Source organism: Hypanus sabinus, chromosome 2 (genome assembly GCF_030144855.1).
Source record: "Hypanus sabinus isolate sHypSab1 chromosome 2, sHypSab1.hap1, whole genome shotgun sequence".
NCBI lineage: Eukaryota > Metazoa > Chordata > Chondrichthyes > Myliobatiformes > Dasyatidae > Hypanus > Hypanus sabinus.
In genome coordinates this window covers 123,575,046-123,586,658 of record NC_082707.1, presented here as the reverse complement: position 1 = coordinate 123,586,658, position 11,613 = coordinate 123,575,046, and the positions used below count along the sequence as shown (strand labels likewise).

The 11,613-nt window shown below is 41.8% G+C and overlaps 1 protein-coding gene across 2 annotated transcripts in view; it reads right to left on the bottom strand.

Moving 5' to 3' along the window:
- The window catches only part of LOC132383155 (bcl-2-modifying factor-like), a 105,829-nt gene that overhangs the window by 93,094 nt on the left and 1,122 nt on the right, over window positions 1-11,613 (bottom strand). The window lies entirely within an intron of this gene.

The following is an 11,613-nucleotide window of genomic DNA, read 5'->3' as shown; positions in this document are numbered from 1 at the left end:
GCAATCCTTTAAAAATAAACATTTAAAAATGCCTAAGTAAGTGATTAAGTAAAATGGTGGCAGGGTGGAGATACATCTCTATCAAAGGAGGTGGAAGGCTTCCCTCTGCTAGCCTGCAGATCACCCTTAGGCAAGGTGTAGCACCTGCTTAGCCCCCCACCCGAGATCAGGGTTATGTGAAGCCATAGGAGCAGGTGGTGCACATCACAAGTCCTGGTTGGGTTGAGGAGTATTGATAATGGCTGGGGTCATCCATCTTGTAAAGGCACTGCCCAGAAGAAGGCAATGGCAAACCACTTCTGTAGAAAAATTTGCCAAGAACAGTCATGGTCATGGATCGAGCGTGACAGCCCACATCATAAGACACAGCATATAAGGAACAAACAAAATAAGTGGTTGCTGTTTGTTCAGCTCATGAACAGGGCACAAGGACCACAAAATATAGGATTAGCTTTCATTATCTAGCTATCACTTGCAAAAGCAGCCAGTATCCCTTGTTGCCTATCTTTAACTGCTCTTGAACTGAGTGTCCTACTAGACCACTTCAGAGCCAACTAGGTGTCTAGAGGCACATAAAGATCAGAGAAACTATGAATTCCCTATCTCAGATGGCTCTGATGAACCAAATGGGTTCTCCATTTTTTAACCAACAATCCAGTCATATATACTGCTAACTGGTTATTGTTCTCAATTCAACATCAATGGCTGAATTTGAAGTTCACGTTTAATTGTTATTCAACCATATATGAATAACCATGAATAAAGCCAAATGAAGTAGCGCAAAGGTGCAAAACACAGCACCAACAGTCACACACACAGCACATATATCAGGAAAATACAGTTACACAAACAAATGCAGTCCAGGATCCTGAGCCCGTGAACACTGCAGCAGTCTGCAGTCGAACACAATACTGCTTGCCTTCTGCCGAGCAAGCAATGGGGGCAGCACTGATCCCAGCTTGAACGCTGCGCCACACCACCTCTGGTGGAGCACGTGAACTCTGACGCCTCTCTCTTGGGCAGCTGTAAACAAGTGATGCCGCAGCTTCAGGCCTAGTCCTTGCTATGACCAAGGCCACACAGTTTCCCTGCCGTCTGCTCATAACTCAGTGAATCGGACTTGCAGCATTCCACATTAACAATGTTCAACAGGGTCTTGCAATCGCAAGAAAAGCAACTTAAGAAAATCACTTGCTGTTAGGCCGCACATCGCCTTCGCGCACCAACTCCTCCGATGCGGGCAGCAGCACGATCCATGTCAAGTCCAGCTCATTCAGTTTCTCCGCCAACAAGCAAATCGCCGATGGGGAAGACCTGCACTTGTTCAAGTTCTTAATGTCCGGCAGGGTCTTGTGACCATTAAAAAATATGTTTAAGAAAGAGAATAAGACCTTTGGTTGACCCGGTAGGAGCTGCTGTGATCTGATGTGGTGCCATCTTACTGGATCTTAACTTAGACTGAATTTAAATTGCACTGCTGCCGCTGTGGGATTTGAACTTTGGGCTTTTGGTTGTTTGCCGAAGGATTTCTTGGCTAGTCATTCAATTGCTCCAACACTGCAGCATTTCAGACTGACTGGTACAGAATTAGATAGTGAGGAAGAGGATATTTCACCCATTATACCAATGTCAGACTTTGAATGAACTAATTATTACCATTCCCCTGCTCTGTTTGATCCAAGTATAAATCTGTTCTCTTTTTGAAACATGCTCATGCTTCAGGCAGAACATTCCAGATCTTGATCCACATCAATGGATTCTAGAATGGTTCCACAGGGCTGGAAAAATCGCAAATGTCACTTCACTCTTTAAGATGTAAGGGACTTCAGTGGTTGGGAAGATCTTGGAGTCTATTATTGAGGATGAGGTCTCGGGGTACATTGGAAGCACATGATAAAATAGGCCAAAGTCAGCATGGTTTCACAGGGGGAGATCTTGCCTGACAAATCTGCTGGAGTTCTTTGAGGAATAACAGACAGGATAGACAAAGGAGACTCAGTGGATGGTAATTACTTCTATCTTTATTGTATTTTTTTTAACATTTTTTATTTGGAGATACTGTGCAGAACAGGCTTTTCCAGATTTCAGAGCCACGCCACTACGCAACCCACTGATTTAACCCTTGCCTAATCACAACACAATGTACAATGATTTAACCCTTGCCTAATCACAACACAATGTACAATGATTTAACCCTGGACTAATCACAATACAATGTACAATGACTTAACCCTACCCTAATCACAACAGAATGTACAATGATTTAACCCTAGCCTAATCACAATACAATGTACAATGATATAACCCTAGCCTAATCACAACACAATGAACAATGATTTAACCCTACCCTAATCACAACACAATGTACAACGATTTAACCTTTGCCTAATCACAACACAATGTACAATGATTTAACCCTAGCCTAATCACAACACAATGTACAATGATTTAACCTTTGCCTAATCACAACACAATGTACAATGATTTAACCCTTACCTAATCACAACACAATGTACAATGATTTAACCTTTGCCTAATCACAACACAATGTACAATGATTTAACCCTAGCCTAATCACAACACAATGTACAATGATTTAACCTTTGCCTAATCACAACACAATGTACAATGATTTAACCTTTGCGCAATCACAACACAATGTACAATGATTTAACCCTAGCCTAATCACAACACAATGTACAATGATTTAACCCTAGCCTAATCACAACACAATCTACAATGATTTAACCCTAGCCTAATCACAACACAATCTACAATGATTTAACCTTTGCCTAATCACAACACAATGTACAATGATTTAACCCTAGCCTAATCACAACACAATGTACAATGATTTAACCTTTGCCTAATCACAACACAATGTACAATGATTTAACCTTTGCCTAATCACAACACAATGTACAATGATTTAACCCTAGCCTTATCACAACACAATGTACAATGATTTAACCCTAGCCTAATCACAACACAATCTACAATGATTTAACCCTAGCCTAATCGCAACACAATGTACAATGATTTAACCCTAGCCTAATCGCAACACAATGTACAATGATTTAACCTTTGCCTAATCACAACACAATGTACAATGATTTAACCCTTACCTAATCACAACACAATGTACAATGATTTAACCCTTACCTAATCACAACACAATGTACAATGATTTAACCCTAGCCTAATCACAACACAATGTACAATGATTTAACCCTAGCCTAATCACAACACAATGTACAATGATTTAACCTTTGCCTAATCACAACACAATGTACGATTTAACCCTAGCCTAATCACAACACAATGTACAATGATTTAACCCTTGCCTAATCACAACACAATGTACAATGATTTAACCCTAGCCTAATCACAACGCAATGTATAATGATTTAACCCTAGCCTAATCACAACACAATGTACAATGGTTTAACCTTTGCCTAATCACAACACAATGTACAATGATTTAACCCTAGCCTAATCGCAACACAATCTACAATCATTGAACCCTTGCCTAATCACAACACAATGTACAATGATTTAACCCTAGCCTAATCACAACACAATGTATAATGATTTAACCCTAGCCTAATCACAACACAATGTACAATGATTTAACCTTTGCCTAATCACAACACAATGTACAATGATTTAACCCTAGCCTAATCGCAACACAATCTACAATGATTTAACCTTAGCCTAATCGCAACACAATGTACAATGATTTAACCCTAGCTTAATCACAACACAATGTACAATGATTTAACCCTTACCTAATCACAACACAATGTACAATGATTTAACTCTAGCCTAATCGCAACACAATCTACAATGATTTAACCCTAGCCTAATCACAACACAATGTACAATGATTTAACCTTTGCCTAATCACAACACAATGTACAATGATTTAACCCTAGCCTAATCACAACACAATGTACAATGATTTAACCTTTGCCTAATCACAACACAATGTACAATGATTTAACCCTAGCCTAATCACAACACAATCTACAATGATTTAGCCCTAGCCTAATCACAACACAATGTACAATGATTTAACCTTTGCCTAATCACAACACAATGTACAATGATTTAACCCTAGCCTAATCGCAACACAATCTACAATGATTTAACCCTAGCCTAATCACAACACAATGTACAATGATTTAACCCTAGCCTGATCACAACACAATGTACAATGATTTAACCCTAGCCTAATTGCAACACAATGTACAATGATTTAACCCTTACCTAATCACAACACAATGTACAATGATTTAACTCTAGCCTAATCGCAACACAATCTGCAATGATTTAACCCTAGCCTAATCACAACACAATGTACAATGAATTAACCCTAGCCTAATCACAACACAATGTACAATGATTTAACCTTTGCCTAATCACAACACAATGTACAATGATTTAACCCTAGCCTAATCACAACACAATCTACAATGATTTAACCCTAGCCTAATCACAACACAATGTACAATGATTTAACCCTAGCCTAATCGCAACACAATGTACAATGATTTAACCCTAGCCTAATCACAACACAATGTACAATAACCAACTAAGCTGCTAACTGGTACATCTTTGGACTGTGAGAGGAATCCAGAGCACCCGGATGAAATCCATGTGCACGCGGGAAGATCATAGAAACCTTCTTACAGAGGGTGCCAGAATTGAACTCAAAACTCTGACACCCCAAGCAGTAATAGCATCTGTGGCTCCGAGTTTTAGAAGACTTTTGACAAGATGCCACACATGAGGCTACTAAACAAGATATGAGCCCACCATGGTATTCCAGGAAAGATACTAGCATACATATAAGTTTGACTGACTGGCAGGAGGCATAGGGTGGGAATAAAGGGGGCCTTTCCTGATTGGCTGTCAGTGACTAGTGGTTATTGACAGGGGTTGGTGTTGAGACCACTTCATTTCACGTTATATGTCAATTCAAATGATGGAATTGATGGCTATGAGGCCAAGTGTGGAAATGATATGAAGAGAGGTGGAGGGAAGAGAGTGTTGAGGAAGATGGGCGTCTGCAGAAGGAATTAGATAGATTATGACAACGACAACATTCCCTCTAAGCTGTGTGTCTTTGTGCATGTACACATCTTTTGCTACCAGCACATAAAGTAATTTGAATTACGTGCAAAAGTTTGTCAATTGTTGGCATGTTAAGGATAATTCACGGTCGTAATCCATCACGTTTCCTTTTTCCAATGCAATTTCTGATGCGAATGATGTTGCAATGTGCAGATTTTAAAACAGGCTTATTTATAACTGTCAGTATTGAAGAAATTATTCAGTATGCATATATTGCTGTCACTGGACAAAAGATTGCACAGTGCAAGAGTTTTGCACACATTGGGCAAAGAAGTGGCAGTTGGAATATAATGCGGGGAAGTGTATAGTTATTAGAAGGAATAAAGGCATAGACTATTTTCTAAATGGGGAGAAAGTTAACTTGGTTGAATCAGTGGTAAGGAAGGCAACTGAAAATGTTAGCATTAATTTCAAGATGACTAGAATATGGATGTAAGGATGTAATGCTAAGGCTTTATAAGGCATTGGTCAGAGCACTTTTGGAGTGCTGTGAACAGTTTTGAGCCCCTTATCTGAGAAAGGACATGCTGGCATTAAAACGATTAATGTATGAGACGTGCTTGATGGCTCTGGGCCTGTACTGACTGAAGTTTAGAAGAATGAGGGGAGATCCATTAAAACCTACTGAATATTGAAAGGCCTGGGTAAAGTGGACGTGAAGAGGATGTTTCCTACACTAAGGGAATTTAAGACCAGAGGGCAGAGCTTCAGAATATTATATCCCTATAGAACAGAGACGAGGAAGAATTTCTGGTGCGTGGTGAATCTGTGGAGCTCGTTGCCAGGGGTGGGCGTGCAGACCATGTCATTGGGTATATTTAAAGTGGAGGTTGATAAGCTCTTGTTTAGTAAGGGTGTCAAAAGATACAGGAGAAGCAGGAGAATAGGATTGAGAGGGATAATAAATCAGCCTCGGCGTGCCAAATGTCCTAACTCTGCTCCTATGTCTGATCTTATCAAAACCTGCTGCAGTAAAACAAAATTATTTTCATGATACTTCTGGGTAGCCTGCCAACCACCTTCAATCCCTACTCCTGTTACCTCTGCCTTGTCAGTGGAAACAATTTTCTCCTATCTCCTCATCAAAATCCTTCATTACTCTGCTAAACCTCATGCTCCAGTTATACTCCTGAAAGGCCAGAGACTTACAGAGGCAAGCACAACAGAATTCTTTCCAACCACTGCAAGTTCTGTACTTTGCCAACTTTATGATTTAAATAGTTATCTCATGTTTTGGTATGTCAGCGCCAAGTCTGGCCTGATACCGAGCTGTTAAAATCATAAAGGTCTTGGTTTCACTTCTCCTTTGCAATACAACATTATCTCAAACAAGCAACCTGTATTCGCAGGTGAGTTTACAACGTGAACACGAGCAAATTATTCTTCACTTGGTTCCCAGATGCCATATATTCACAAGTATTTACAGAGACCTTTACAACTGACAACAGCGACCCCTAGGGACTGGAGAGAGAATAGAAGAAAAGAGGCCTCTCTCTTCAAACCTGCCCTGTCATTCAACATGAACATGGCTGGTCTGCCCCAGTGTTCTTCTGTGCCAGGTCCACATAGCCTTCAACTATCCAATCCTTCAAAAACGTATGCAGTTCCTCTTTAAATACCTCTAATGATTTAGCCTCAACAATTTTCCAGATAGGGATTGTCATTCTAGATTATAAAACAGCAATTATGTGTTGGGTAAGTAGCATACATAGATGACAGGGTGAGGAGTCTGTGGAACCTGGACTGGATTTCCAACCAATGTTGAGCATGCATAGATTAGAAAAAAAGGTGAATAGAATAGTCTGTGTGGAGATTAAAAGAATATAGAAATGGGCTACAATAAAGTGTTTATGGATATGCCAATACTGCTACATTCCAGGAAAATGCAGCAAATACTGTGACCAAGATAAAGATTAGCTTTATTTGCCATATACACATTGAAACATCAAAACATAGTTGTTTGTTTCAATGAGAAATACATTCTGAAGCTGTGCTTGGGGCAGCCCGCAGTATCACCATGCCTCCAGTGCCAACACAACTTATTAACCCTTACTAACCCATACGGAATGTGGGAGGAAACTGGAGCAGCTGGGGGAAGCCCACGTGGTTATGGAGAGAATATAGAAACTCCTTACAGATGGCAACAGGAATTGAACCCTGATTTTCCAGTTGCTGGTGCTGTAAAGCATTATGTTTACCGTTCTGCTACAGTGCTGCCCTGATCCATGGACAGCCAATGCCATAAACAACCTGCCGGTCTGTTTGTCAACATGTGGGTTAGTGAAGACACAAGGGGAAACTTCACCTCCGCCCTTTAAGAGGGAAGATGGGAGAATGATCTGAGAGTCCAGTCAAAGGGGAGTGTCTTTAACAAGGCAGTGCTTCTTTGATATTGTGCAGCCTGGATAATGTGTAGAGGTGCCTATGGAGATTAGCTATCTGGGATCATCTTGCAGAATGATCCATTTACAGGAGGAAGGGAATGCAGCTGGAAGTCCATCATTTGCAGAAATGGTCATCTGGCAAGATAAAAGACATGCTAAACACAATGTAGAAAGCAACATGCTGGAGATACTCAGTGAAGGAACTCTTCATACAATGCCAGAGTTTGATGGCTCTTTGCAGGCTTCTGTCAACAGGTCTTGTTATAGCCTTTATTATAATCACCCTACCAATTTCTATGACTTGAAGAATTACTAATAATATTATTTTAAACCTGTTTATTTGTCCACCTGTGCTGCGCTTTCTCTGAAACTGTGACACGATGTTCCACATTCTGTTATTGCTCAACCCTTTGTGCTGTATTTGCGATCATGTGACCATAATAAACCAATCACTGACTGGCAGCTGAGTCTATGCGCCAGTGTCTCTAGAATGAGACTTAAATACACATCTTTTCATCTCGGATTGAAAAGTACTAATTGGTGCAACATAAGGGGTTTTCTGTTAGAGGAAGAGATCGCAAAACTCAAAAGAGAAATACCACAGATGCTGGACATCTGAAGTAAAACAGAAAAGGCTTCAAATATTTGGCAGAGATCTGTGGAGAGAGAAATAGAGTTTAATGTTTTAGGTTGATTCACTTTAATAAGAACTGGGAAATAGTTGAAGACTAGTAAAACTTTTGTGTAACAGAGAGAAGTGAAAGGGGTAGAATTCTGAAACTGTGGATAAAGAGTGGAATAACAAGATTCTTCTCAGGATGACAGCTGTAACTCATGGGGTACAGTAGGGCTTGACGTTTAGGCCTGAGCTCTTTGTGATCCATATTCAGATGGTGGGAAATTGAAACACTGAAACATCAGCCAGTGTGCTGGCAGCAGCTGGAGGAAGGCCTGTGTTCTCCCTCTCTCTCTTTTGATGGAGAGTGAGAGCCTGTCAGTCCTTGAGATGGGGGGCTTGGGGAAGAGGCGCGGAAGACTGCAACATCGGAACAGTGAGTCGCTGGTCTCTGCTCTCGTTGTTTCAGGAGCGATCTCTCTCTCTCTCCCTCAATGGAGAGAGGGAGAGCTTGTCTGAGATACTAAAGGGTTATGGACTATAGTATTGATGGATTAAGCTCTCTTTGGGGCCTTGTGCTGTTGTTTGTATGGTGGTGGGGGGATGCAGTTGAGGGTTCGATGCATCTGCTGCTGATTGGGTGAAAGGAGAGGGTCTTTGATGTTTTGATCATTCACTTTATGGGGTCTCTCGTTTTGTGGATGTCTGTGAGGAGTACAAATTTCAGGTTGTATATTGTATACATTTTCCGACATTAAAATGAACATATGACCCTTTGGATAAGGGAACCAAATGTCATGTTTTCCAATTTGCCGATGACACAGCACTAGGTGGGATAGTGGGTACAGCAGAAGATGTGAAGGGGCTTCCAGGGATACAAGCAAGTAGAGTGACTGGGTGAGAACCAGGGAGGCTATCAGGTGATTGGATGTGATGTAATCTAATTAATTACAAATAACTGTTTTTTTTAAAATAGGGACATGCTGGTAAAACATTTGCGTTGAAAAGGGCATAGATGTTCTCATATTACACTGAAAGCCAAAATGCCAGTACAACCAGAAACTCAAAAGTCTGTTAGTCTATTTTATGCAAGGGTTTGAGTACATGATTAAGGATGCCTCATGGTGCATGGCACTCAAAGTGTTGTGCACGGCTACGGTCTCCCTATCTAAAATGGATACACCTGCCACAGGGATTCACCCTGGGAGAGCCTGAGTAGATTGGGATTGTATTCTCCCATTTAAAAGGATGAGCGCAGGGAGGACGTTTTTTTGCCTGGTGGAGGAGGTCACAGTCTCAGAAACAAAACGTAGGAGAAGTTTCTTTACTCAAAAGGTCGTGAGCATTTGGAATTTGCTACCCAGAGGGCTGAAATGGCACTGAGGCAGAGAAATCTACCATATCTGATCATTGGGCGTAGCTGATCAGGCACGGAGTAGGGAGGGAGAGCAATGAAAGTGAGTCAGTGGTGGAGGCAGATACACTAGTGAAGTTTAAGAGACTACTAGATAAGTATATGGAATAATTTAAGTTGGGGGGTTATATGGGAGGGAGCGTTTGAGGGTCGGTACAACATTGTGGGCTGAAGGGCCTGGAATGTGCTGTACTATTCTATGTTCTACGTTCTAAACCGTGTCAGGGTAAAGGAGGTTATGATTATGGTAGGGGTTCCCAATCTGGGGTCCAGACCCTTCAGTTAATAGTAGGGTCCATGGCACAAAAAAAAGGTTGGGAACCCCTGGATTGTGGAGTTAATTGTCAAAAAGAGCCTGAAACACGAGGATTAAGAATCTTGTCATGGTGTTTGTCTGAGAACCAGTGTGGGGAGGGGATATCGTTAAAAAGGACTTAGATATGCTTGAGCTTGTACAAAAAGAACGCTGGAAACTTGAGTCTCAAAGTACCAAAAGCTGTGTTGTGTGTTTTCACTTCAGATGGGGCTGGCCTAGGGACAGTTTGTGGAGTTGAAAGCAGACAGTCTTTGTTTGGTTGCAGGGACTATGAACTCAGGCCAGCTCTGATTAAGGGCCCTGTACCTGAACTCTTAACTCTTTACCTCCCCCAGACGCTGCCTGGCCCGCTCAACGCTTCCAGTATTTATTTTTTCGCTTGACTTCATGACGTCAGACGTTGAGTTCAGGTTGAATAAGATGCTGAATAGGGGTAGATTTCCAAAAGAACTGATAGCAAAGCTGAATAATAATCAATAAAACTGTTAAAACCTCCTCCTTGTTGGGTAATGTTGGCGGCCACTCGCCGCATTTCACTTCCGAAATCGCCTCGCAGAAACTTCATTGTTTACACCAGCGTTGAGGCAGCGAATCAGGAGTGCTGGCTCCGAAACTGCTTCGCTGTAGACTGGAGCTGTAAACACGAGACAGGAGCCAGGACCCAGGGGACGAGCCGTCAATCAGTCAGAAGCAATCTCTCTGCCTTCCAGCACATGTGAGCCGACAGCAAATACACGCCCGCCCGGATCGGCTAATACCGGGCCAAATTAGGGGGAGTTTGGGGACAAGGTGTGAGACAGCACACACTGCAAACGGCTGACTTGTAAAAACAGCTCCCTTCCATGGCTTTCTTTGTTAAATGAGAAAATCCAGAAATGATGTGAAAATCAATCAGGAAGTTACGGTGGGGGGGGGGGGTGGAATTCGAGTTATATGAAAAATTTTGGCAGATGATTCACCGGAGAAGAACGTTGTTGTTCTGATCTTGTTAGGTACACACACACACACACTCACACTCACACTCACACACACACTCACACACACACACACACACACACACACACACACACACACACACACACACACACACACACACACGACTGACGATGGAGGAAGTGTTTGTTAATGAGTTAAGAACGGAAGTAAATGTCTTGAAAGTACCGTGGTCTCGGTTACAGTGGATAGGAACTGGGTAGGATAAACAGACAATTGCATCAGACAGTTACACTGAACGGAAAGCGCTCGGCGCAGAAGTGAACGTAATAGATAGACTGCCCGAGATACATTTGACACACACACACACACACACGGTAATGCAGTTATGTTAGCTACACTGAGTGAACCATGTGAGACGGAGTTACACTCGATATCAATGCACGACTACAATGGGGGCACAGATAATGGGGAGTTAGACAAGGTGAGACTGTGACAGCGAGTTACTTGGGCAGAGAGGGAGGCGCAGCACACAGCTGCTGAAAATAAGTTACATTACAGGTAAATAGGACTTCCGAGAGGCACGGCAGATATAGCGAGTGCGTGATTGGAACGAGCCAGAAAGAGTAGAATAATAAACAAGAGAAAATCTGCAGACGCTGGAAATCCGAGCAACACACACAAAATGCCGGAGGAACTCAGCAGGCCAGACAGCATCCATGGAAAAGAGTACAGTCGACGTTTCGGGCCGAGACCCTTCATGGAATATACTCATCAAGTATAGAATGTATCGTAATCAAAACCAGTTTCATTA